Source organism: Hyla sarda, chromosome 2, assembly GCF_029499605.1.
Source record: "Hyla sarda isolate aHylSar1 chromosome 2, aHylSar1.hap1, whole genome shotgun sequence".
Lineage (NCBI taxonomy): Eukaryota > Metazoa > Chordata > Amphibia > Anura > Hylidae > Hyla > Hyla sarda.
In genome coordinates, this window is record NC_079190.1 from 193,323,730 (window position 1) to 193,350,377 (window position 26,648).

The window sequence follows — 26,648 nt, forward strand, 5'->3', positions numbered from 1 at the left end:
TCCAGCTGTTGTAAAACTCCCAGCATGCCTAGACAGTCAGTGGCTATCTGGCAATACTGGGAGTAGTTGTTTTGCAACAGCTGGAGGCTCCGTTCTGGAAACAGTGGCGTACCAGACGTTTTTCATTTTTATTGGGGAGGGGGGCTTTGTAGGGGTATGTGTATATGTAGTGATTTTTACTTTTTATTTTATTGTGTGTTAGTGTAGTGTAGTGTAGTGTTTTTAGGGTACAGTCACACGGGCGGGGGTTCACAGTAGTTTCACGCTGGCAGTTTGAGCCGCAGCTCAAACTTGCAGCCGGATACTTACTGTAATCCTCCGCCCATGTGAGTGTACACTGTACGTTCACATTGGGGGGGGAACATCCAGCTGTTGCAAAACTACAACTCCCAGCATGTACGGTCTATCAGTGCATGCTGGGAGTTGTAGTTTTGCAACCGCTGAAGGCTCCGTTTTGGAAACAGTGGCGTACCAGACGTTTTTCATTTTTATTGGGGAGGGGAGGGGGGTTGTATAGGGGTATGTGTATACGTAGTGTTTTTTACTTTTTATTGTGTGTTAGTGTAATGTTTTTAAGGTACAGTCGCACGGGCGGGGGGATCACAGTAGTTTCTCGCTGGCAGTTTGAACTGCGGCAGAAAATTTGCCGCAGCTCAAACTTGCAGCCGGATACTTACTGTAATCCTCCGCCCATGTGAGTGTACCCTGTACGTTCACATTGGGGGGGACATCAGTGATACGGTCTATCAGTGCATGCTGGGAGTTGTAGTTTTGCAACAGCTGGAGGCCCACTGGTTGTGAAACACAGAGTTTGGTAACAAACTCAGTGTTTTGCAACCAGTGTGCCTTCAGCTGTTGCAAAAGCTACAACCCCCAGCATGTACGGACAGCGGAAGGGCATGCTGGATCTTGTAGTTATGCAACAGCTGGAGGCATACTACTTTGGCTGGGGATGCTGGGGACTGTAGTTATGCAACAGCTGGAGACACACTGGTTTGCTACATAACTCAGTGTGCCTTCAGCTGTTGCAAAACTACAACTCCCAGCAGTCACCGACAGCCAACGGGCATGCTGGGAGTTGTAGTTATGCAACCAGCAGATGTACTACTACAACTCCCAGCATGCACTTTAGCTGTTGGTGCAAGCTGGGAGTTGTAGTTACACAACAGCTGAAGGTACACTTTTCCATAGAAAAAATGTGCCTCCAGCTGTTGCAAAACTACAAGTCCCAGCATGCCCATAAGGGCATGCTGGGAGTTGTGGTGGTCTGCCTCCTGCTGTTGCATAACTACAGCTCCCTACAGCAGGAGGCTGTCACTCACCTCCAACGATTCAGCCGCATGAGGTCAGTCCCTCGTCGTCGCCATCGCGGCCGTCGCTCCTTGGGCCCCGATCCCAATAGGGGCGCCGGGGATCGGGGTCCCCAGCACCCGGGGTGCACGTCCCGCACCCGCTCACGTCCTCCGGAAGAGGGGCGGAGCGGGTTGCGGGAGTGACACCCGCAGCAGGCGCCCTGATTTGTCGGCCGGTAATCCGGCCGACGAATCAGGGCGATCGTGAGGTGGCACCAGTGCCACCTCACCCCTGCAGGCTCTGGCTGTTCGGGGCCGTCAGAGACGGCCCCGAACAGCCTGTAATTCCGGGTCACCGGGTCACTGGAGACCCGATTGACCCGGAATCTGCCGCAGATCGCTGTACTGAATTGTCCAGCGATCTGCGGCCATCGCCGACATGGGGGGGCATAATGACCCCCCTGGGCGATATGCCCCGATGCCTGCTGAACGATTTCAGCAGGCATCGGGCACCGGCTCCCCTCCAGCTAGCGGCGGGGGGCCGGGATTTGACAGGACGTACTCAAACGTCCTGAGTCCTTAAGGACTCGGAAAACGGGCCGTTTGAGTACGTCCTGCGTCCTTAAGGGGTTAACAAAAAATGTCAACAAATGAACAATTTTATTCTCTAGCGCAATGAGTCAAATAGGTTTTCTCAAGCCCCTGAAGTGCTAGGACTGAAATATATTCTTGCTCCCCCTCCGATCCCTGTCCCTGCTTGATTGACAGTCAGGGTTAAGCTTCCAGAATGTGTCCTGTTTCCAAATCTCATTCCTGTGAAAACAAATTGTGCTCCGGTGTAAGAAACAGGGCTCAGCTTCCAGCTGACTGTCAATCAAGCAGGAATTGGGATGGGAGGAAGAGCGAGCAGGCATTCCAGCCCTCAGCTTCAAAACTTCCCCTCTTTAACTATTGGCATCAGGGAATAAAAACATTTTTCTTTGTTATGAAAGCAAAGACAGATAAAAGGTACCATGTGTCTCCTTGTTCTAACTGCTATTTAACAATAATATCAGCAATTCAGAACATGAATTACAGCTGACAGATTATCCTTAAACACAAAAGAAAAATTGGTTGTCATTAAAGGACCATACCCAGATGAAAATAAAGAAACAATTGGAATTATTGTTAAAGAAAACCTGTGGCCAACCCCCAGTCAGATTGGTGTGAACTTAAAGGAGTTAACTCATGCAATACTTTTTTTAAATACTCCCTAGGCTGCCAGCATTAAAAGAATAAGCCTCTTCTTCCCTCCGTCATCTCTCGGCTCCAGTCTTCTTCCTGGTTGCCGGTGGTTAATGAGTCAGACTACCCCTCATGTATTCGCTGGCTCAGCAGCAGCGTGATGTATTGAGCCACGGCACCAGGAAGACTGTGCTGGGGCTCAAATGTATCACACTGCCGCTGTCCGATACTCAACATTGCTGGGGCCAGCAATTAGCTGAGCAACAGTCTGATGCGTCAACCACATACAACAAGAAAGAGTACCGCAGCAGAGGGTGGACGGCAATACTGGAGGCAATGGGGCAGCAGCAAGAGAGAAGTAGAGCTAAGTTTTTTGTTCTAATGCTGGCAGCCTGGGGAGTATTTCTAAAAAAAAAGTCTTACATGAGATATCCACCTTTAGTTATAAAAATGGGAGTGAATATGAGGTGATATGCAGTTAGAGAGTGTCAAATACATGTCCCCGTCTGTATAATCCCACCTATCACCTGATATCCACACTCATTAGAAAAAAAAAACATCACGAGAACAGAAAAGTAGATTAAGAAAGTGTAAAAAGTACCCTTAGATATTTAATCTCATTTTGGGGGTTAATATATTAACTCCTTAACGACGAAGGACGTATATTTACATCCTGTGCCTGCTCCTGTGATATGCCGCAGGGTCACGCGGTGACCCCACTTCATATCGTGGCGGTCCCGGCGGCCATCAACGGCCGGGACCCGCGACTAATGCAGGACATCACCGATCGCGATGATGCCCTGTATTAACCCTTCAGACGCAGCGATCAAAGCTGACCGCTGCATCTGAAGCGATAGTGAAACTATACTGGCTGCTCAGTCGGGCTGTTCGGGACCGCCACGGTGAAATCACGGTGTCCCGAACAGCTTACAGGACACCGGAAGGGACCCTACCTGCCTCCTCGGTGTCCGATCGGCGAATGACTGCTCAGTACCTGAGATCCAGGCAGGAGCAGTCAAGTGCCGATAACACTGATCACAGGCGTGTTCATACATGCCAGTGATCCGTGTAAAAGATCAGTGTATGTAATGTTATAGGCACCTATGGGGGCTATAACACTGCAAAAGAAAAGTAAAAAAAAGTGTTAATAAAGATCATTTAAACCCTTCCCTAATAAAAGTTTGAATCACCCCCCTTTTCCCATTAAAAAAATAAAACTGTGTAAATAAAAATAAAAATAAACATATGTGGTATCGCTGCGTGCGCAAATGTCCGAACTATAAAAATATATTGTTAATTAAATTGCACGGTCAATGGCGTACACGTAAAAAAAAAATCCAAAGTCCAAAAAAGCCTATTTTGGTCAAATTTTATACCGTTAAAAAATGAATAAAAAGTGATCAAAAAGTCTGATAAAAAAAAATGATACCAATAAAAACTTCAGATCACAGCGCAAAAAAATTAGCCCCCATACCGCCTTTACGTGTAAAAATAAAAAAAAGTTATAGGGGTCAGAAGAGGACATTTTTAAAAGTATAAATTTTCCTGCATGTAGTTATGATTTTTTCCAGAAGTACGATAAAATTAAACCTATATAAGTAGGTACCATTTTAACTGTATGGACCTACAGAATAATGATAAGGTGTCATTTGTACCGAAATATGCACTGCGTAGAAATGGAAGCCCCCAAAATTTACAAAATGGCGTTTTTTCTCCTATTTTGTCGCACAATGATTTTTTTTCCTGTTTCGCTGTGGATTTTTGGGTAAAATGACTAATGTCACTACAAAGAAGAATTGGTGACGCAAAAAATATGCCATAATATGGATTTTGACGTGGAAAATTGAAAGGGTTGTGATTTTTAAAAGGTAAGGAGGAAAAAATGAAAATGCAAAAACTGAAAAACCCTGCGTCCTTAAGGGGTTAAAGACTACCAGGATACCTTATACAGTGGATACATGGATGATACCAAACTATACAGATTTATATTATATCAAGGTCTGAATTAGTTGGAAGCTTTTGTAAATTAGTGGTAAATACATTTAATGTAGATAAATGAAAGGTTATGCTTTTGGAATGGAACCACGACAAGCTAAATTGGAAAACGCTGATCATCACTGACATGGAAAAGGACTTGAGGGTATTAATGGACAGTAAAATCAAGGCAGCCACTGCAAAGATAAATCAAATCAAATCAAAGGATGTATTAAAAAAAAGCGTATATACACATGACACAAACATAGTTTTCCCTATAAATCCATAGTCTATTCATATGTTGTATACAGTTCTAAATGCCAAATTGTAGGAAATAGAAAGATATCTTAGGGAAATACAAAGTAACAAATGAGAGGATATGGTAGACTGCAGTGCCAAGAAGAAGTAACAAAATGTATACTCTTTAATTTGTAGAAAAATAGGCTAAGGCTAGGTTCACATGTAGTGTTTTGGTCAACAATTTTAGCCAAACCCCAAGGAGTAGAACAGACACAGAAGAAAAATACTGGATAACTTTGCAAAGTTGTAGTTTCTGCATTCATTGCCAAGAGAATATAACACAAATGTATTAACATGAAAAACACGATACATCCAAGTTTTATGTAAAACAAATGTTCAAAGTGCTTTTTACTAGTGACACGGTAGGTTTCTAGGCAGCAGTCCAGTTCTATCAAGATACATGCCAGCAGATCCTCAGATATGAAAAGTGATGTATTGTATCATGTCATTCAGATCCTGTGGTTGGGGGCAGAGTCCTTGATATGGCTTCACAGAAAGAAGTGGAAACATTTTAGGAGGAGTGGCAAGTGACAGTATCTTCAGAAAAAAGAAGGGAACAGAGATTTGGGGGGTATGTATGAAGGATTTTACACACTTTTTTTGACTGATTTGTCTAAATTTTCCTTATATGTTACTTTTTGCGCCAAATGGTTTAGAACATTATCACTGATTTGACAGTATAAGTCGTCATTTCAGTTGAAATCATGCCTTGGTGTGAAATTTGTTAATTGCGACTTTTTGTTTTGGCGCAATTTTGGGCACAATCATGCTCGTTAAGTCACAAACTTACACCAAGAAAAAATAGAAGAGAAAGTAGCTACAACAATGGACGGTAGAACATTTAAACACTGACCAACCAAAGTGTGTTACAAATGTTTGTTTACATTAAAATATTTGTTTCCTCCAACAAATAATAATGTAGCAGTTACACTATTCCATTTTTTTATTTTAGTTTATAAAATGTTTTACACAATAATATTTTTTAGTATTTTTTTATGTGCTTTTGGAACGTCACATAACTGTGATTTTTATATAATCACATACAGGTAGTATGACACCTACCATGTGCTCACTGCCAGAGGGATGGGAGAATGGTAGGAGGAAACCCTTATGCAGTTTCCTGCTAATTAAAAAATGGACACAGGGGCCCTGATTTACCAAGAGTGTTGTATAGTTTTCTTTGTGTTTTTTTATTTTTTCTCCAACAGATATTTTTTCATGGTATTTACTAATGTTTCCCTCCGTTTTGCACTTTTCCCTACATTTTGCTTTTTTTTACAAATGCTCTGATCTCTAATCGGTTTTTCTCAGTTCAAATCCACCACGTTTTCTGTGGAAACCTTAGTAAATATGTTGGGATTTTTTGAAAATGTTGGGGAGACACCCCCTTTTTGGAAACCACACCCCATTTTCCCCGATGGCAAGCCCTTTTTTAGGGTTTTCTCAGTAAAATGGAGAGTTGTTTTTTTTTTGTACAAATTCTGGTGCAGACAAAATTTCCGGAGCAATGTGCCAGAATCTGGTGCACGACCCGACAAAACATGTTGGGTTTACAACAGTAAATCAGGGCCAGTGTTTTGGTTTGCCGATTGGTTTGAGTTCCTGAAAAAGATAATGCAGACGTTACTAATCAGCCTGGTTTTCCTCTGATCAGTGGCCATTTGTGTTAGGATTCGGCTAGCAGAATGTGGATCCACTGTGTCAGCGAGGGATTGGCGGGGACCGTGTCGGTGGACCGGTTCTAGGGTTGCTACTGGTTTTCACCAGAGCCCACCGCAAAGCGGGATGGTCTTGCTGCGGCGGTAGCAACCAGGTCGTATCCACCGGCAACGGCTCAACCTCGCTGACTGCTGAGAAGGCGTGGGACAGAAGGACTAGGCAGAGGCAAGGTCAGACGTAGCAGAGGGTCGGGGCAGGCGGCAAGGTTCGTAGTCAATGAGGATAGCAGGAGATCTGGAACACAGGCTTTGGACAACACTAAACGCTTTCACTGGCACAAGGCAACAAGATCCGGCCAGGAAGTGCAGGGGAAGTGAGGTAATATGGACAGGGAGCAGGTGGAAGCTAATTAGGCTGATTGGGCCAGGCACCAATCATTGGTGCACTGGCCCTTTAAATCTTAGAGAGCTGGCGCGCGCGCCCTAAGGAGCGGAGCCGCGCGCGCCAGGACATGACAACCGGGGGCCGGGACAGGTGAGTGACTTGGGATGCGATTCACGAGCGGGCGCGTCCCGCTATGCGAATCGCATCTCCGCCGGCAGTGTCAGTGCAGCGCTCCCGGTCAGCGGGTCTGACCGGGGCGCTGCAGAGAGAGGAACACCGCGAGCGCTCCGGGGAGGAGCAGGGACCCGGAGCGCTTGGCGTAACAGTACCCCCCCTTAGCTCTCCCCCTTTTTTTGTCCGGTAATTGCTTCACGTGGGACGAGGACACTGGGAGCGATTGTAGGGTTTCCTCATCAAAGGCAGGCAGTTCAGAAGGAGTGGGAATGGGGAGGGAGGGCAGAGGGTGAAACTTGGCACGGGGCAGAGTGTTACCAGGACGGGGGCTATGAGGAGGCAAAGCATAGTCCTGATAGGCCTTGGGGAGACCAGGTGTAGGAGGAGGCACTGAGGCTTGCCTGACGGGACTGGGAGCAGACGTGAGGCATTTCTTGCGGCAAGCAGGGCCCCAATTGTTGATCTCCCCGGTGGTCCAGTCAAGGGTGGGAGAATGATGCTGGAGCCATGGCAGACCGAGGAGGACTTCAGAGGTGCAGTTGGGAAGGACGAACAATTCAATCTTTTCGTGATGGGGTCCAATGCACATTAAGAGGGGTTCTGTGCGGTAACGCACAGTACAGTCCAACTTCACTCCGTTGACCAAAGAAATGTAGAGCGGCTTGACGAGACGGGTCACTCGAACTCGAATTGGGTTACAAATTTTGGGGGGATTTGTCATCTATTACCCCTTGTAAAAATTCAAAAACTGGGTCTACAAGAACATGCGAGTGTAAAAAATGAAGATTTTGAATTTTCTCCTTCACTTTTCTGCTATTCCTGTGAAACACCTAAAGGGTTAACAAACTTTCTGAATGTCATTTTGAATACTTTGAGGGGTGCACTTTTTATAATGGGGTCATTTGTGGGGTATTTTTTTTTATAAGAAAGCCCTTCAAATCCACTTCAAAACTAAAGTGGTCCCTGAAAAATTCCGATTTTACAAATTTTGTGAAAAATTGGAAAATTGTTGCTGAACTTTGAAGCACTCTGGTGTCTTCCAAAAGTAAAAACATGTCAACTTTATGATGCAACCATAAAGTAGACATATTGTATATGTGAATCAATATAACATTTATTTGGAATGTCTATTTTCCTTATAAGCAGAGAGCTTCAAAGTAAAAAAAAATGCAAAATTTTCAATTTTTTCATCAAATTTTGGAATTTTTCACCAAGAAATGATTCAAGTATAGACAAAATGTTACCACTAACATAAACTAGAATATGTCACGAAAAAATGTCTCATAATCAGAGTGAAAGGTAAAAGCATCCCAGAGTTAATAATGCTTAAAGTGACAGTGGTCAGATGTTCAAAAAATAGCCGGGTCCTTAAAGGGGTACTCCGCCCCTGGCATCTTATCCCTTATCCAAAGGATAGGGGATAAGATGTTAGATCGCCGCGGTCCCGCTGCTGGGGACCCCTGGGATCGCCGCTGCGGCACCCCGCCATCATTACTGCACAGAGCGAGTTCGCTCTGTGCGTAATGACGGGCAATACAGGAGCCTGAGCAGCATGATGTCATGGCTCTGCCCCTCATGACATCACGGCCCGTCCCCTTAATGCAAGTCTATGGCAGGGGGCGTGGCGACCGCCACGCCCCCTCCCATAGACTTGTATTGACGGTGGCGGGCTGTGATGTCACGAGGGGCGGAGCGATCTCGTTCTGCGCAGTAATGATAGCGGTGTGCTGCAGCAGTGGGGCCCTGGCGATCTGACATCTTATCCCCTATCCTTTGGATAGGGGATAAGATGTCTAGGGGTGGAGTACACCTTTAAGGTGTATTTGGGCTGGGTCCTTAAGGGGTTAAAGGGGTACTCCGGTAGAAAACTTTTTTTTTTTTTATCAACTGGTACCAGAAAAGTTAAACAGATTTGTAAATTACTTCTATTAAAAAAATCTTAATCCTTCCAGTACTTATTAGCTGCTGAATACTACAGAGAAAATTATTTTCTTTTTGGAACACAGCGCTCTCTGATGACATCACGTTTGGGTTTGTGTATATGACTGCCAAATCTAATGTTTATTATACAGTATGTGAGAAAGAACTTTTATTTTATTATTAAATTCTTACTAACAGTAAGATCTAAAAGTAAAGATTTAGAAATACTTAGCATCACACTCTGGTTCTAAGTGTGAACTTGTATATTTGCTCAGATGCACCAAAAATCTGGCATAATTTGACTTTGTCTTTGAACATGTCTTTGTTTAAAAAAAAAAGGGAGCATGGTCTAAAAAAAAAATTCAAACTTTTGGCAAAAATAAAATCTGGAATAAAGTAAGAAATCTAATAGTTGGTCTATATTTAGACGAGACTATGATTTTTAAAATCGTTTCTACTGGAGCTACACACAACAGACCAAAGTGATGCCTGGGTCTATGCGGAGTCTAAAGTGCCGCTGGTTTTCACCAGAGCCTGCCACAAAGCGGGATGGACTTCCTGCGGCAGGCGGCACCCAGGTCGCTACCCCTAGCACGGCTCGACCACACAGGTGGTTGAGGAGATGTGAGGCACAGGAGGGATAAGGCAGCTCGTAGTCAGGATAGCAAAAGGTCAAGGCAGGCAGCACAGTAGCATAGTCAGGACGTAGGAGATCAATTGGCAGGCGGCAGAGGAGCAAGGTAAAGTCACAGAGCAAAGGATCAGATACACAGAAAGGCAACTCTCAGGAATGGTTTCTCTCAGTCACAAGGCAACGAAGATACAGCAGGTAAGTGAGGAGGGTGGAGGAATTTATCAATGAGCCACAGGTGAATAACATTAATGAGTGCACTGGCCTTTTAAATCTTAAAGCTCTGATGCGCATGCCCTAGGGGACGGGGACACATGCTCTGGAGCAGAGAGGCAGAGGCGGGGGCAGGAGAAGCATCAGGTGAGTGATGGACTGGGGCTCACATGCGGGCACGTCCCGCGATGCGATTCTTAGCCCTGCTAGCAGCAGCAGGCAACGGGACCATGCGCTCACGGCCAGCGTGTGCAGCTGGAGAACATAACGTAACAGTACCCCCCTTTGGTCTCCCCCTCCTTTTATGAGTCAGAAAACTCCTGAGAAGGTCACGGTCCAGAATATTCTTCTCAGGCTCCCAAGATCTCTCCTCAGGACTGTAAACCTCCCAGTCGACCAAAATAAATTGTTACTCTCACACTTTTTGTAGCAAGAATCTCTATAAGCTTGAAGATGTCAGAAGAGCCGGAAACAGGTGTGGGAACAAGATTCTTCTGAGAAAACTGGTTTAATACAAGAGGCTTGAGGAGAGAGACGTGGAAGGAATTGGAAATACGTAACGTAGCAGGTAGACAGAGTTTGTAGGAGGCGGGGTTGATTTTTTATAGAATCTGGAAGGGTGGATGGGACCAAGGTAGCGGGGATCTTGAAGCTGATGTACTTGAATGAAAGCCACACCATGTCACCAGGAGAGAAGGACGGAGGAGATCTTCTACTTTTATCAGCTTGCTCCTTCATACGTGAAGAAGCCTGGGATAACAACTGTCGGGTCTGTTGCCAGATTGTGAAGAAGTCACAAACCAGCTCATCAACAGCAGGCACTCCGGAGGAAACTGGGAGAGGAAGAGGAGAAGAGGAGGAGATGGAGTCCGTAGACAACAAAAAAGGGAGACAACCTCGTGGACTCGGAATCCTTATGATTATTAAATAATTCAGCCCAGGGGAGGAGGTCAACCCAATTGTCTTGGCGAGCTGAAACAAAATGACGAAGATAAGTCTCAAGAATTTGATTAACCCTCTCCATCTGACCGTTTGACTGAGGGTGGTAGGATAAGGAGAAGTCCAGCTTGATGTCCAGATGGTTACAAAGGGCTCGCCAGAACTTAGAGACAAACTGCACACCACGATCCGAAAGGATATGCTGAGGAAGACCATGTAAACAAAAGACATGCAGCAAGAAGTACTTAACCAGCTGTGGAGCAGAAGGAAGACCTGGTAGAATAATGAAATTGCCCAAATGACAGTGTTATTATGAGATGGTGGCAAATCGGTAATGAAATCCAATCTCAATATGGGACCAGGGAGTCGCCGGAATGGGTAAAGGCTGTAAGAGTTCTGCAGGTCTCTGTCGAGGGGTTTTGTCACTGGCACAAGTTTCACAGGAACGAAAAAAAATCAGAAACATCACATTCAAGATGGGGCCACCAGTAATGCCGAGAGATTAGAAGTAGAGTCTTGTGTATTCCAGGATGTCCTGCTGTCAAGGAAGAATGACCCCATTTCAGTACCTTGCGTCTCAATCTGGTGGGCACAAAGGATTTTCCCGGAGGAACTTGTTGAATTTCAGCAGGAGTGGCAGGAACCAAACGGTCAGGAGGAATAATATGCTTAGGCGTGGAGTCCAAACCAATGACGTCAGAGGACCTGGAGAGAGCATCTGCTCTGGTGTTATTTTCTGCTGGACGGAAGTGGATAAAGAAGTTGAACCTAGAAAATAACAATGACCACCTTGCCTGGCGGGGGTTCAAACGCTGAGCATACTGAAGGTATAGAAGATTCTTATGGTTGGAGTAGATGCTGACCGAATGAGAAGAACTTTCCAATAAATGTCACCATTCCTGCAAAGCTAGCTTGATAGCGAGGAGTTCACGATCTCCAATGGAGTAATTCCTCTCAGCAGGAGAGAAGGTCTTGGAGAAGAACCCACAAATTACAGTCTTGCCGTTACAGTCTTGCAGATACGGTCTTGTAAGAATGGGAGCATAGGCAAACGCAGACTTTAAACGGGGGGCCTCTTCAGCCTCTTGAGGCCAAGACTTAGGATTAGAAACCTTCTTCGTGAGAGCCACAATTGGAGCAACCAAGGATGAAAAATGTGGGATAGATTGACGATAACAGTTAGCAAATCCCAGAAAGCGTTGAATAGCACGTAGGCCCGAAGGACGAAGCCAATCCAACACTGCAGGCAATTTATCTGGATCCATCTGCAGGCCCAGATGAGAGGCAATGTAGCCAAGAAACCGAAGACTAGACTTCTCAAACAGACATTTCTCCAGTTTGGCGTAGAGATGATTCTTCTGTAGTCGCTGAAGAACCAGACGAACATGAGAACGATGCTCCTCTAAGTTGGAAGAAAAGATCAGGATGTCATCTAGGTATATGACAACACCGGTGTAAAGAAGATCACAGAAGATATCAGTGACAAACTCTTGAATAACGGCTGGACTGGACTGAGACAACGATTTTGACAGAACTGTCCCCAGCGAATAATTTCTCCAGTTCTCCAATCTAGTTGCGGAGAGTGACGTCGGAGCCAGGGAAGGCCAAGAAGAAGCTCAGAAGTACAGAGAGGCAGTACATAGAATTCAATATTTTTTTTATGCAATACACACACTTGCATGACGAGAGGCTCAGTACGGAATAGCACCTTACAGTCCAAATTTTGTTCATCAATAAAGTCACCTGCAGATCCAGAATCCAAAAATGCTGTAGTGCTTGGCATGAGCGAAGACTTGTACAGAAATGGTCAAGCGAGGAGAGGTGGTATTCACACCTAGGTATGCCTCTCCTACATGCCCTGGGTGCGAGCGTTTTCCCGGATACTGTGGACGAACAGAACAGTCTTTGAGGATAGCACAATACAAAAACAAATTCTCACTGCGTTGTCATGAACTCTCCTGTTGTGTAAGACGGGAACGATTCACTTGCATAGTCTCTTCGGCAAGAGGCGCAGGAAACTGTAGAGGTGTACGTTGAAACACGGATGCCAGGCGAGGATATCTCCGTGTTTGAGGTTCCCCCTCTAATCACAGTTCTTCCTGCCTCTCAGAAAAATGCACATCAATACGTGTGGCCAGGTGGATAAGTTCAGTAAGAGAAGAAGGAGGATCAGTTGCAGCCACAGCATTTCTAATCCTGCTTGACAGTCCTTTTTTGAATGTGGCACACAAGGCCTCATCATTCCATGCAAGTTCTGAGGCTAGAGTGCGGAATTGAACCGTGTAGTCACCAACGGAAGAATTCCCTTGACAGAGGTTCAGCAAAGCCGTCACAGCAGAAGAGGCACGTGCGGGTTCCTCAAAGACACAGCGAAATTCTGCCAGAAAAGCCGTCAAGTTGGTAGCTACCGGATCACCACAGTCCCAAAGGGGTGTAGCCAAGGCCAGGGCTTTTCCGGAAAGTAGGCTAATAACAAAGGCCACCTTAGCACGTTCCGTCGGAAACAGTTCAGACATGTGCATCTGTCGCACCAATTGCAGAGACTGACGTACCACAACGGAGGGAATATCTGCGACTTCAGTCAGGGGTACCTCAGGGGGATCCATGGATGGTTCTTACTGTAACACTCACGTTTCAGAAGACAGGAAACGTGAGTGTTACAGTAAGAACATTCCATGGATGTGGATCCGATGGACCTGTGTGGCGGATGACTCAGACCATACCAGGGAGTGGAGTTTAAGGTGCCGCTGGTTTTCACCAAAGCCTGCCACAAAGCGGGATGGACTTGCTGCGGCAGGCGGCACCCAGGTCGCTACCCCTAGCAAGGCTCGACCACACAGGCGGCTGAGGAGATGTGAGGCACAGGAGGGATAAGGCAGCTCATAGTTAGGATAGCAGAAGGTCAAGGCAGGTGGCACAGTAGCGTAGTCAGGACGTAGCAGGAGGTCAATAGGCAGGTGGCAGAGAAGCAAGGTCAAGTCACAGAGCAAAGGATCAGATACACGGCAAGGCAACTCTCAGAAATGCTTTCTCTCAGGCACAAGACAACAAAGATCGGTCAGGGAAGTGAGGAGGGGGGAGGAATTTATCAATGAGCCACAGGTGAATTACATTAATGAGCACACTGGCCCTTTAAATCATAAAGCTCTGGCGTGTGCACCCTAGGGGACGGGGACTCACGTGCTGGAGCAGAGAGGCAGAGGCGGGGGCAGGAGAAGCACCAGGTGAGTGACGGACTGGGGCTCACATGCGGGCACATCCTGCGATGCGAGTCCCAGCTCTGCCGGCAGCAGCAGGTAAGGGGACAATGAGCTCACGGACAGCGTGTGCGACCGGAGCTCAAAACGTAACAGTGGTGTAGGTGGCACATGGTGTTTTTCGCACACCTTTCCTTTTATTTGATTAAAAAAAAAATGTGGGTCCACATATTTTATCCTAAGAAAAGTTAAGTTTTAGCTAATGCATATCCTACTTACTTGTGGACTGATGCAGAGGAATGTCTGTAACTGAGGAGCAGCACCTAAAATATGTTTTACACTATCCATATTTGTGAAGTGTTGGTGTTGCACCATGGTCAATCTACTGTGATGCATCAGGCATTGGGGGTCAGAAATCCTGGCTAATCCATGTCTGATTAATCTTCACAAAGGTCAGTCTCTTCACATTTTTCGTGGACAGATGAGTTCTCCTTGGGGTTACTATGGCCCCCGCAGCACTAAGCACCTGCTCTGATGGCACACTACTGCCTAGGCAGTATAGCTTTTCCAGGGCAAACGCTGCTAATTGCTGCCACAAATCAAGTTTGGCTGCCCAGAAGTCCAGCGGATCTTCAAAGTGTGTTGGCATGGTCATGTCAAGGTAGGCCGCCACCTGCTGGTTCAGGTCCTGCTCCAAGTCTACCTGATGATGATGAGTTGCACCACTATGCGGGTGAAGAAAGCTACTCATCAGTGACTGTAGACTCAGGCTGCAGCTGGTACTGCTCCTCCTACAGCACCCCTCCCAAGCAGCCATGGCAGTGGAAGGTGAGCATAGAGGGCCCCCCGAGTCAGACCTGTGAGATGCTGGACGATGGCGCACATAGGCATCGGCCAACTGACTACGTAGGATATGTCTTTAGTAGGTCAGTTTGTCCTCCCTCTCAGTGGGTATAAAAAAGGCCCCCAATGTGTGCTGGTAGCAAGGGTCCAATAAGGTGGAGAGCCAGAAGTCAATTCGGCGGTCACTATGCAAGCAAGTGAGCATGCATCGTGCCATTTGTGCAAGTGACTCGGAGGAACTCCCTGTCTCCATCTCCACTGCATACTGCCATGGTGTGTCTGGGCCCTCTGACTCGCCTTCCTCATAACTCTCTAGCTCCTCTGGCTGCTCCTGCTCCTCCTCTCCTGTCAGATGACTAGAAAAACCTCACATCTCACGAAACCTAAACTGTGCTCTACTGTGCCCCTCCCCCTTCTCTGCCAGTTCAGCCCTCACAGGACTAATGTGGCTGTGAGGCACCACTTCACAAGTGCCCTGACCAGCCATCGTTTATTACACGTGTTGTAGTAAATAGTGTTGAGCGGCATAGGCCATATTCGAATTCGCGAATATTCGCGAATATATGGACGAATATTCGTCATATATTCGCGAATATTCGCATATTCGTTATATTCTCGTTTTATTTTCGCATATGCGAATATTCGCGTATGCGAAAATTAGCATATGTGAATATTAGCAAATACAAAATTAGCATACGCGCAAATTCGCATATGCGAAAATTAGCATATGCGAATTTTCTCATATGCGAATTTTCGCACGCCAGTCTCACACAGTAGTATTAGAGCCTTCTTTACACCACACGAGCTGGAAGCAGAGAGGGATGATCACTGTGATGTGTACTGTGAAGAAAAAAAAAAAAGAAAAAAAAAAAAAAACGAATATTCGTAATTACGAATATATAGCGCTATATTCGCGAAATTCGCGAATTCGCGAATATGCGATATTCGCGAATAATATTCGAATTGCGAATTTTCGCGAGCAACACTAGTAGTAAATGAAACAGTGGAATTACATCGTTCATCCCGTAATCCTGGCGATTGACTAATAAGGTGGCTTCCTCAAAGAGCCTGAGCAAACGGCATTTGCCATGTACGAGCTGCCACCGCTTGGATCATCAAGAAATCGGTGATGGTTTTCTCTGTTCGTATAGTCGGTCTAACATATGGAGGGTGGAATTCCAACGTGTGTGCAAATCAGACTATGTTGGGGGATACCGTTCTGACGCTGCAGCTCAAGTAGGGTGCGCTTTGCGGGGTAAGAATGGCTGAAGTGCATGCAAAGTTTCGTGACCATTGTTAGGATGTCTTGCAAATGGGGGGAACACTTCAGGAACCACTTGACAACCAGATTGAACATGTGTGCCATGCAGGGCGCATGCCTCAGGCTTCCTTGTCGCAGCACAGACAAGATGTTCTTCCCATTGTCGGTCACCATGATTCCCTTTGCCAGTTTTCGTGGAGTAAGCCATGATTTGATTTCTTGATGAATGACTTTTAGCAGTTCCTCCCCTGTGTGACTCCGTTCGCCAAGGCAAACCATGTTAAGAACAGCGTAACACCGCCGTGCCATGAACACATGGTATGCTGGAGGGGCACTGAGACATGTCCGTGCAGTGGGGGCAGAGGACACGGTGGAGAATGAGGAGGCGGAGTTGGACACTGTCACAGTACAAACGGCCTGAGAGTGTGGAAGAGGAAGCAGCGTGACCTGTCCAAGTTGCTTTTGTTGCTGTGCAGGAACCACATTCACCCAATGGGCCGTAAAGGATGTGTATTGTACCTGACCGTAGTTACAGCTCCATATGTCGGCACTGCCGTGCACTTTGGCACATTCCCGACAGGCTCTTCCACAAAATTGTGCAGGGCTGGTACTGCCTTCTTCACAAAGAAATGATGGCTTGGGACTCCCCACCTCGGCTCGGCACAAGCCATCAGTTCTCTGAAAGGTGCGGAGTCCACCACTTGAAAAGGGAGGGACTGCAGCACCAGCAACTTGGACAGGAGCACAATCAGCTTCTGTGCCGATGGATGAGTGGGCGCATACTGTTGTCTCTTTGACATGACTTCGCTGGTGGAATGACTAACTCGAAACAGGAGGAACAGGAGGTGGGTTTGACACACAGCTCCCTTCGGCTGAGGTGGTGGAGCCTTGGCTGGCTGAAACAGGGAGCGGCATGCCGCTGGGTGATGCAGCAAGCTGGACCACTACATAGGAGCCATGGTTTTCCTAGGCTGCATATGTTGACGCAGGGCCGTGGTTCCAACATTGGTATGCTGATATGGAGTCATACATTTATTTTTATCAAGATACTCCAAAATAGCATCCCTTAGAAAAACCCCAAACAATTTACGTACAACGGAGGTTAAAGTAACAGGCCTATAAATCCCGGGGTCACCTTTTGACCCCTTTTTAAATATATGCACCACATTTGCCATGCGCCAGTCTCGAATGGTACACCACTTAGATTTACATATGTTGTATGCACTCATGAGGTGTACTTTTGGCTGGCCTTTCACAGTATCAAGGCCCTTAAGACTTTAACAGGAACACAATGGTACACCACTTAGATGTATGTGTTTGGTATGCACTTATGAGGGGAGGACAATGCGCTCCAGTACACTTAAAACAGCATTTGTCTATAACACCAGCAGGTGTGTACTTTTGGCTGGCTTGTCACAGTATCTAGGACCTTAAGACTTTAACAGGAGCAAAATGGTACACCACTTAGGTGTATCCAGAGGTTAGACTTAGACACGTGCACGGCAAAAAATTTTCATTTCTTTAAGTTTCGTTTTACAATTACATTCGTAGGTTTTCGGTTCGGCAGCCATTTTCGGATGACATTTTCGGACAGATTTGTTATTCCCCAAGATGGCGGACAAAATTTTCTGATGCATTCGTTATCGGATTCATTCGTTAACAGATTCATTCGTTTTCAGGGGCAGTCATTATAAGGGACTTTCATTATAGGATTCGTTATCGTTTGTTCGGTATTCTGATATATTCGTCATCTCTTTCGTTATCGGGCACTTTCGTTATTCGGAGACATTCGTTAATTCAGAATAACGAATACATCCGAAGTTTTTTCAACAAACTTTATTTAAATTATTTAAAAAATCTAATTCGTTCCAGCATCTTCCACTTCCACCAAGGCTGAGCTGCATGCAGTACTACTGGTTGTGAACTGTGAGAAAAACTTTGCTGTGATACTGGGGTGATAAAATGTCTGGAGGAGAGCATGAAAGTGTGGCTGGGAGAGAGGAAGGTGAGCGTATGAGAGTGAGTGAGAGTGCAGGTGGGAGTGTGAATGTTGTTGATGAATGTGCTGGTGGAAGAGGAGAGAGGAGGAGGAGGCACCCTTATGAGGGCGACATTAGCACTAGACAACACAGAGTTGGGTGGTCAGTGTCCCCATCCCCAAGTTCGGAAAGTGGAGCGGAGGAGTCGGCACCTGTTGGCAAAAAAAATTGTAAGCAGAGGTTCACCACTGAGGAAAACCTAGCTCTGGTGGCGGCTGTCTCCAGAGAAAAATCTGCATTGTTCACCATCACCGTGTGCACCGAGGAGAAATTTGCGGCCTGGAAGCGGGTCCGAGATGCTGTGGTCCATTTTGGGGAAGCAAAGGACCGATCAGTTGCATATATACGCAAAAGGTGAGTACTATATGTACATTTTATGTATATATATATATATATATATATATGTGTGTGTTTCCCAACCAGGGTGCATCCAGATGTCCCAGCATGCCCGGAGACAGCCGTTGGCATTCTGGGAGTTGTAGTTTTGCAACAGCTGGCGGCACCCTGGTTGGGGAACATGGATATATTACATATATATAATTATATTTACATATTTTATTCCACCTAATGTGAAAAGGGTGATAACTTAGGTAGCATAGCATAATGATCAGTGTTATCTATGCTCTGTTGCTCCATCCAGGATCTCAAGCATGTAGCAGAGGAGTTAAAGGGGTACTCTGGTGAAAACCTTTTTTCTTTAAAATCAACTGGTGCAAGGAAGGTAAACAGAAACTAAACAGAAAAGTGCCAGGCAGAAAGTACCCACCTACTGAGTGGTGAGCGTGCATCATACCTCAGGAGCCACAAATGCAGAATTAATGTCCAATTGCAGCAAGGGGTTAAACCCATCCTTCACTGAGGGTTTAACCCCTTGCTGCAATTGGGCATTCATTCTGGGTACCTCAGATGCCATGATCAATACAGATCATGACATCTGCAGCAGTTAGGCAATTTAAATTTCATATTTGATCACATGGACTGTGTCCTACTGTCCTTTATGGGTTAAAGGGGTACTCCATAGAGAGAAAACATATAGGTTGGTATAACCATGCCCTGGAGAGTTTATTTAATCTTTTTCCTTACTGCCTTTCACTAGAGTACCCCATTAATGTAAGAGTAGTCTATGGGGAATTTATATATTGCTAGCTGAGTACCCGGCGTTGCCTGGTTTTTCCCTCCTAATCCCTGTTGGGGAGGAAAATAAAGCTCCTGTTGGGGAGGAAGCTTTTGACTTCATATCCAGTCCTCATATATTCTTGTCATATCCCAACCCCATATCCCAACCTCCCATCCTGACCTCCTATCCCATCCTCCTATCTCGACCTCCTATCCCGACCTCCTGTCCTAACCTCCTATACCGTCCTCCTATCCCATCCTCCTATCCCGTCCTCCTATCTCGACCTTCTATCCCGACTTCCTATCTCGACCTCCTATCTCGATCTCCTTTCTCAACCTCCTATCCCGTCCTCCTATCCCGTCCTCCTATCCAGTCCTCCTATCCAGTCCTCCTATCTCGACCTCCTATCCCGACCTCCTATCCCGTCCTCCAATCTCAAGCTCCTATCCTGACCTCCTATCCCATCCTCCTTTCCCGTCCTCATATCTCAACCTCCTATCTCGACCTCCTATCCCAGCCTCCTATCCCGTCCTCCAATCTCGAGCTCCTATCTCGACCTCCTATCCCGTCCTCCTATCCTGACCTCCTATCCTGACCTCCTTTCCTGTCCTCCTTTCCCGTCCTCATATCTCGACCTCCTATCTCGACCTACTATCTCGACCGCCTATCTCGTCCTCCTATCCTGTCCTCCTATCCCGTCCTCCTATCCAGACCTCCTATCCCGACCTCCTATCCCGACCTCCTTTCCTGTCCTCCTTTCCCGTCCTCATATCTCGACCTCCTATCCCGGCCTCCTATCTAGACCTCCTATCCCATCCTCCTATCCCGTCCTCCTATCCCGACCTCCTATCTCGACCTCCTATCCCGACCTCCCATCCCGTCCTCATATCCTGACCCATAATATGTGTACCAGGTATTGAAATATCTCCAGCCGTATGGAAATTATGTGGGAACATACATTTCCCATTGATTTGTATGGGACTTTAAACAAAAACCTCGACCCTCACAAATGGGGGTAGTTAAAGGTTAAATTAACTGTCCTATATTTTAAGTTGCCATATAAGTAACATGTGACCAAGTATTATCTAAATATCTCCAGCCGTTTGGAAGTAATGTGGTAACATATATTTCCCATTGACTTGCATGGGACTTTAAACATAAGCCCCACCCCTGGCAAATGGGGGTGAGTAAGGGTTAAATCACCTATCCTATGTTTGTTGTTGACATATAAGTAACATGTGTGCCAAGTTTCATGTTAATATCTTTAGCCGTTTGGAAGTTTTTGTGGAACATAGATACACACACACACGTTGAGTTTTATATATATATAGATTACACTGTGTGTGGCACTTGTAATGATGTATATTCTATTAAGTAATTAATCACAGATGGAAAAATTAAAACCACACAGAGGTACAGACAGTATAATTAGGTGCATTGTTGAAAATCATGGAATACCCCTTTAACATACAAGTCATTTGGGTAACACTAACTAACAAAAATACCCCCAGGAGGATCTATGGGCTACTAGAGCTATATAAACAACCTTGGGGATGTTAGTCCCCTCAGGGAAAACCCTGAATGAAGACCCTCCGGTCTAAAACTTAACTTTTAATATTTCCAAATAATAATTAAAGGTGCTCATTTGCCATCAGGTAGCTGTGTGTGATTAAAATTACAATCCCTTATTTGTTAATTTCAGTTTAGTATGCTTAGATGTTATGACCATAGAGATATGTTTGCAGTATTCTGCTCTGATGCTGTCTACAGACTTAGCATCACGTATCTCCGTGGTCCACCCAATTTCTAGGACCGGGATTGAGCTAAAATCAATTCTCCTCTGACTCAACGTTTCGCCAGTAATAACTGGCTTTTTCAAGAGTGTGAGGTACACTGAGTTATGGAGCCTCTTGCTATTTATGCCCTCTCTGCTAATTGCGCCAATTGTTCGGCGTTCTTATTAGCCAATCATTCATCGTACTTCATCTTACATCATGCGATAGGTTTGTGTCTTGCTCATTGGCGGATGTTGTTTCAGTATTGCCTAATTGTTACGCCGAGCGCTCCGGGTCCCTGCTCCTCCCCGGAGCGCTCGCAGCGTTCTCTCATTCGCAGCGCCCCGGTCAGACCTGCTGACCGGGTGCGCTGCAATATTACTCCCAGCCGGGATGCGATTCGCGATGCGGGACGCGCCCGCTCGCGATGCGCATCTCGGCTCCCGTACCTGACCCGTTCCCCGTCTGTGTTGTCCCGGCGCGCGCGGCCCCGCTCCTTAGGGCGCGCGCGCGCCGGGTCTCTGCCATTTAAAGGGCCGCAGCGCCACTGATTGGCGCAGCAGGCCTAATCAGTATTCTCACCTGTGCACTCCCTACTTATACCTCACTTCCCCTGCACTCCCTCGCCGGATCTTGTTGCCATTGTGCCAGTGAAAGCGTTTCCTTGTGTGTTCCTAGCCTGTGTTCCAGACCTCCTGCCGTTGCCCCTGACTACGATCCTTGCTGCCTGCCCTGACCTTCTGCTACATCCGACCTTGCTCTTGTCTACTCCCTTGTACCGCACCTATCTTCAGCAGTCAGAGAGGTTGAGCCGTTGCTGGTGGATACGACCTGGTTGCTACCGCCGCTGCAAGACCATCCCGCTTTGCGGCGGGCTCTGGTGAATACCAGTAGTAACTTAGAACTGGTCCACCAACACGGTCCACGCCAATCCCTCTCTGGCACAGAGGATCCACCTCCAGCCAGCCGAATCGTGACAGTAGATCCGGCCATGGATCCCGCTGAAGTCCCACTGCCAGTTGTCGCCGACCTCACCACGGTGGTCGCCCAGCAGTCGCAACAGATAGCGCAACAAGGTCACCAGCTGTCTCAACTGACCGTGATGCTACAGCAGCTATTACCACAGCTCCAGCAACAATCTCCTCCGCCAGCTCCTGCACCTCCTCCGCAGCGAGTGGCCGCTTCCGGCTTACGATTATCCTTGCCGGATAAATTTGATGGGGACTCTAAGTTTTGCCGTGGCTTTCTTTCGCAATGTTCCCTGCACTTGGAGATGATGTCGGACCAGTTTCCAACTGAAAGGTCTAAGGTGGCTTTCGTAGTCAGCCTTCTGTCTGGGAAAGCTCTGTCATGGGCCACACCGCTCTGGGACCGCAATGACCCTGTCACTGCCTCTGTACACTCCTTCTTCACGGAGATCCGAAGTGTCTTTGAGGAACCTGCCCGAGCCTCTTCTGCTGAGACTGCCCTGCTGAACCTGGTCCAGGGTAATTCTTCTGTTGGCGAGTACGCCATCCAATTCCGTACTCTTGCCTCCGAATTATCCTGGAATAATGAGGCCCTCTGCGCGACCTTTAAAAAAGGCCTATCCAGCAACATTAAAGATGTGCTGGCCGCACGAGAAATTCCTGCTAACCCGCATGAACTTATTCATCTTGCCACCCGCATTGACATGCGTTTTTCCGAAAGGCGTCAGGAGCTCCGCCAGGATATGGACTTTGTTCGCACGAGGCGGTTTCTCTCCCCGGCTCCTCTCTCCTCTGGTCCTCTGCAATCCGTTCCTGTGCCTCCCACCGTGGAGGCTATGCAAGTTGACCGGTCTCGCTTGACACCTCAAGAGAGGACACGACGCCGCATGGAGAACCTATGCCTGTACTGTGCCAGTACCGAACACTTCTTGAAAGATTGTCCTATCCGTCCTCCCCGCCTGGAAAGACGTATGCTGACTCCGCACAAAGATGAGACAGTTCTTGATGTCTACTCTGCTTCTCCACGCCTTACTGTGCCTGTGCGGATATCTTCCTCTACCTTCTCCTTCTCTGCTACGGCCTTCTTGGATTCCGGATCTGCAGGAAATTTTATTTTGGCCTCTCTCATCAACAGGTTCAACATCCGGTGACCAGTCTCGCCAGACCCCTCTACATCAATTCTGTTAACAATGAAAGATTGGACTGTACCGTGCGTTACCGCACGGAACCTCTCCTAATGTGCATCGGACCTCATCACGAAAAAATTGAATTTTTGGTCCTCTCCAACTGCACTTCTGAAATTCTTCTTGGATTACCGTGGCTTCAACGCCATTCCCCAACCCTTGATTGGTCCACAGGAGAAATCAAGAACTGGGGTACTTCTTGTCACAAGGACTGTCTTAAATCGGTTCCCAGTACTCCTTGCCGTGACCCTGTGGTTCCCCCTCTATCCGGTCTTCCTAAGGCTTATATGGACTATTCTGACGTTTTTTGCAAAAAGCAAGCTGAGACTTTGCCTCCTCACAGGCCTTATGACTGTCCTATTGACCTCCTCCCGGGTACTACCCCACCCCGGGGCAGAATCTATCCTCTGTCTGCTCCTGAGACTCTTGCCATGTCGGAGTACATGCAGGAGAATTTAAAAAAGGGGTTTATCCGCAAGTCCTCCTCTCCTGCCGGAGCTGGATTTTTTTTTGTGTCCAAAAAAGATGGCTCCCTACATCCTTGTATTGATTACCGCGGACTTAATAAAATCACGGTAAAAAAACGCTTCCCCTTACCTCTTATCTCGGAACTCTTTGATCGCTTACAAGGTGCCCACATCTTTACCAAACTGGACTTAAGAGGTGCTTATAATCTCATCCGCATCAGGGAGGGGGACGAATGGAAGACCGCATTTAACACCAGAGATGGACACTTTGAGTATCTGGTCATGCCCTTTTGCCTATGCAACGCCCCTGCCGTCTTCCAAGACTTTGTTAATGAAATTTTTCGTGATCTCCTATATTTCTGTGTTGTGGTTTATCTGGACGATATTCTGATTTTTTCTGCCAACTTAGAAGAACACCGACAGCATGTCCGCATGGTTCTTCAGAGACTTCGTGACAATCAACTTTATCCCAAAATGGAGAAATGTCTCTTTGAATGTCAATCTCTTCCTTTCCTAGGATACTTGGTCTCTGGCCAGGGACTACAAATGGACCCAGATAAACTCTCTGCCGTCTTAGATTGGCCACGCCCCTCCGGACTCCGTGCTATCCAACGTTTTTGGGGTTCGCCAATTATTACAGACATTTTATTCCTCTTCCTGGTCTTCCTTCAGCGCCTCAGTTGGCAAAGCAATTTTTTGTACACATTTTTCGCCTTCACGGTTTGCCCACGCATATCGGCTCAGATAGAGGCGTCCAATTCGTGTCTAAATTCTGGAGGGCCCTCTGTAAACAGCTCAAGATCAAATTAAACTTCTCTTCTTCTTATCATCCCCAATCCAATGGGCAAGTAGAAAGAGTTAATCAGGTCCTGGGTGACTATTTACGGCATTTTGTTTCCTCCCGCCAGGATGACTGGGCAGATCTTCTACCATGGGCCGAATTCTCATACAACTTCAGAGTCTCCGAATCTTCTGCTAAATCCCCATTTTTCGTGGTGTACGGCCGTCACCCTCTTCCTCCCCTCCCTACTCCCTTGCCCTCTGGTTTGCCCGCTGTGGATGAAGTGACTCGTGATCTTTCCACCATATGGAAAGAGACCCAAAATTCTCTTTTACAGGCTTCATCCCGGATGAAAAGATTTGCTGATAAAAAAAGAAGAACTCCCCCCATTTTTGCTCCCGGAGACAAGGTATGGCTCTCCGCTAAATATGTCCGCTTTCGTGTCCCCAGTTATAAACTGGGACCACACTATCTTGGTCCTTTCAAAATCAAGTGCCAGATCAACCCTGTCTCTTACAAACTCCTTCTTCCTCCTTCTCTCCGTATTCCCAATGCCTTCCATGTCTCTCTCCTTAAACCACTCATCCTTAACCGCTTCTCTCCCAAAGTTGTTTCTCCCACTCCAGTTTCCGGATCTTCTGACGTCTTTTCTGTGAAGGAAATTCTAGCATCCAGGACGGTCAGAGGTAAAAGATTCTTCTTGGTCGACTGGGAGAATTGCGGCCCTGAGGAGAGATCCTGGGAACCTGAGGACAACATCCTGGACAAAAGTCTTATCCTCAGGTTCTCAGGCTCCAAAAAGAGGGGGAGACCCAAGGGGGGGGGTACTGTTACGCCGAGCGCTCCGGGTCCCCGCTCCTCCCCGGAGCGCTCGCAGCGTTCTCTCATTCGCAGCGCCCCGGTCAGACCTGCTGACCGGGTGCGCTGCGATATTACTCCCAGCCGGGATGCGATTCGCGATGCGGGACGCGCCCGCTCGCGATGCGCATCTCGGCTCCCGTACCTGACCCGTTCCCCATCTGTGTTGTCCCGGCGCGCGCGGCCCCGCTCCTTAGGGCGCGCGCGCGCCGGGTCTCTGCCATTTAAAGGGCCGCTGCGCCACTGATTGGCGCAGCAGGCCTAGTCAGTATTCTCACCTGTGCACTCCCTACTTATACCTCACTTCCCCTGCACTCCCTCGCCGGATCTTGTTGCCATTGTGCCAGTGAAAGCGTTTCCTTGTGTGTTCCTAGCCTGTGTTCCAGACCTCCAGCCGTTGCCCCTGACTACGATCCTTGCTGCCTGCCCTGACCTTCTGCTACGTCCGACCTTGTTCTTGTCTACTCCCTTGTACCGCGCCTATCTTCAGCAGTCAGAGAGGTTGAGCCGTTGCTGGTGGATACGACCTGGTTGCTACCGCCGCTGCAAGACCATCCCGCTTTGCGGCGGGCTCTGGTGAATACCAGTAGTAACTTAGAACCGGTCCACCAACACGGTCCACGCCAATCCCTCTCTGGCACAGAGGATCCACCTCCAGCCAGCCGAATCGTGACACTAATAGTAATGATGTCTCCGCGCATGACATCCGACTTCGTCTCAGCGGCATCTGATCCGCTCGTTCCGGAGTTCTGTACTGCGCATGTATTGTAACTTAGAGTTTTCTCAGCATATCGGTAACTAACTGCGCATGTCTTTTCACTTAGACAATTTCTTAAGTGCACCGCTCTACTGCGCAGTTCTGTGGACTTAGTTTCTCTGTTATGCTTGTATATGTTTATATACTGCGCATGTCTATTGACTTAGAATAGTTATTCCCGAGTATCGTCAGACCGCCGTGTTTTAGCAGTTAGTATATTCTTCACTCATCGTGAAGTTTTGAGTCTTACAATGTACTAACATACTGCCTTACTTAGGTTGTCAGTGTATTCTTTAGATGTTATAATTCAGACTCTCCAATATTAATGTATATACTTCTTTTTACTTTTTTTTAATTGTGATTTGGTATAGATAATATGATATTGGTGACTTTCATGTCTAACTTTTTAGAGTATATATGATTATTCCACTGCAGCCGTAAGACTAGGGTAAGTATATTAATAGGGATAAGGTATGGGCATGTATAAACTTATAATCTGCCTTTAGTTATGATATCTGTCCATTTTGACTGTGTGGATATAGGTTTGGGCATGATATGTAGATATGAGATTAGTTCTCTATTTGATGTTATAGTGGGCATTATTAATCCCTGCCTTACTCAGTGTTTACACTGTTCCCTGGTGTTCACCGTTTCTTTTATTCCTTTTCCTTGCTCAATTTTTATTCCATGA

The 26,648-nt window shown here is 46.8% G+C and overlaps 1 long non-coding RNA gene across 1 annotated transcript in view; it reads left to right on the plus strand.

Moving 5' to 3' along the window:
* LOC130355641 (uncharacterized) overlaps window positions 1-26,648 on the plus strand; it is a 127,598-nt gene that overhangs the window by 96,140 nt on the left and 4,810 nt on the right. Inside the window, exon 7 of the long non-coding RNA XR_008888604.1 lies at window positions 5,244-5,361. This is a non-coding gene — a long non-coding RNA (uncharacterized LOC130355641). The remainder of the gene's footprint in view (window positions 1-5,243; window positions 5,362-26,648) is intronic.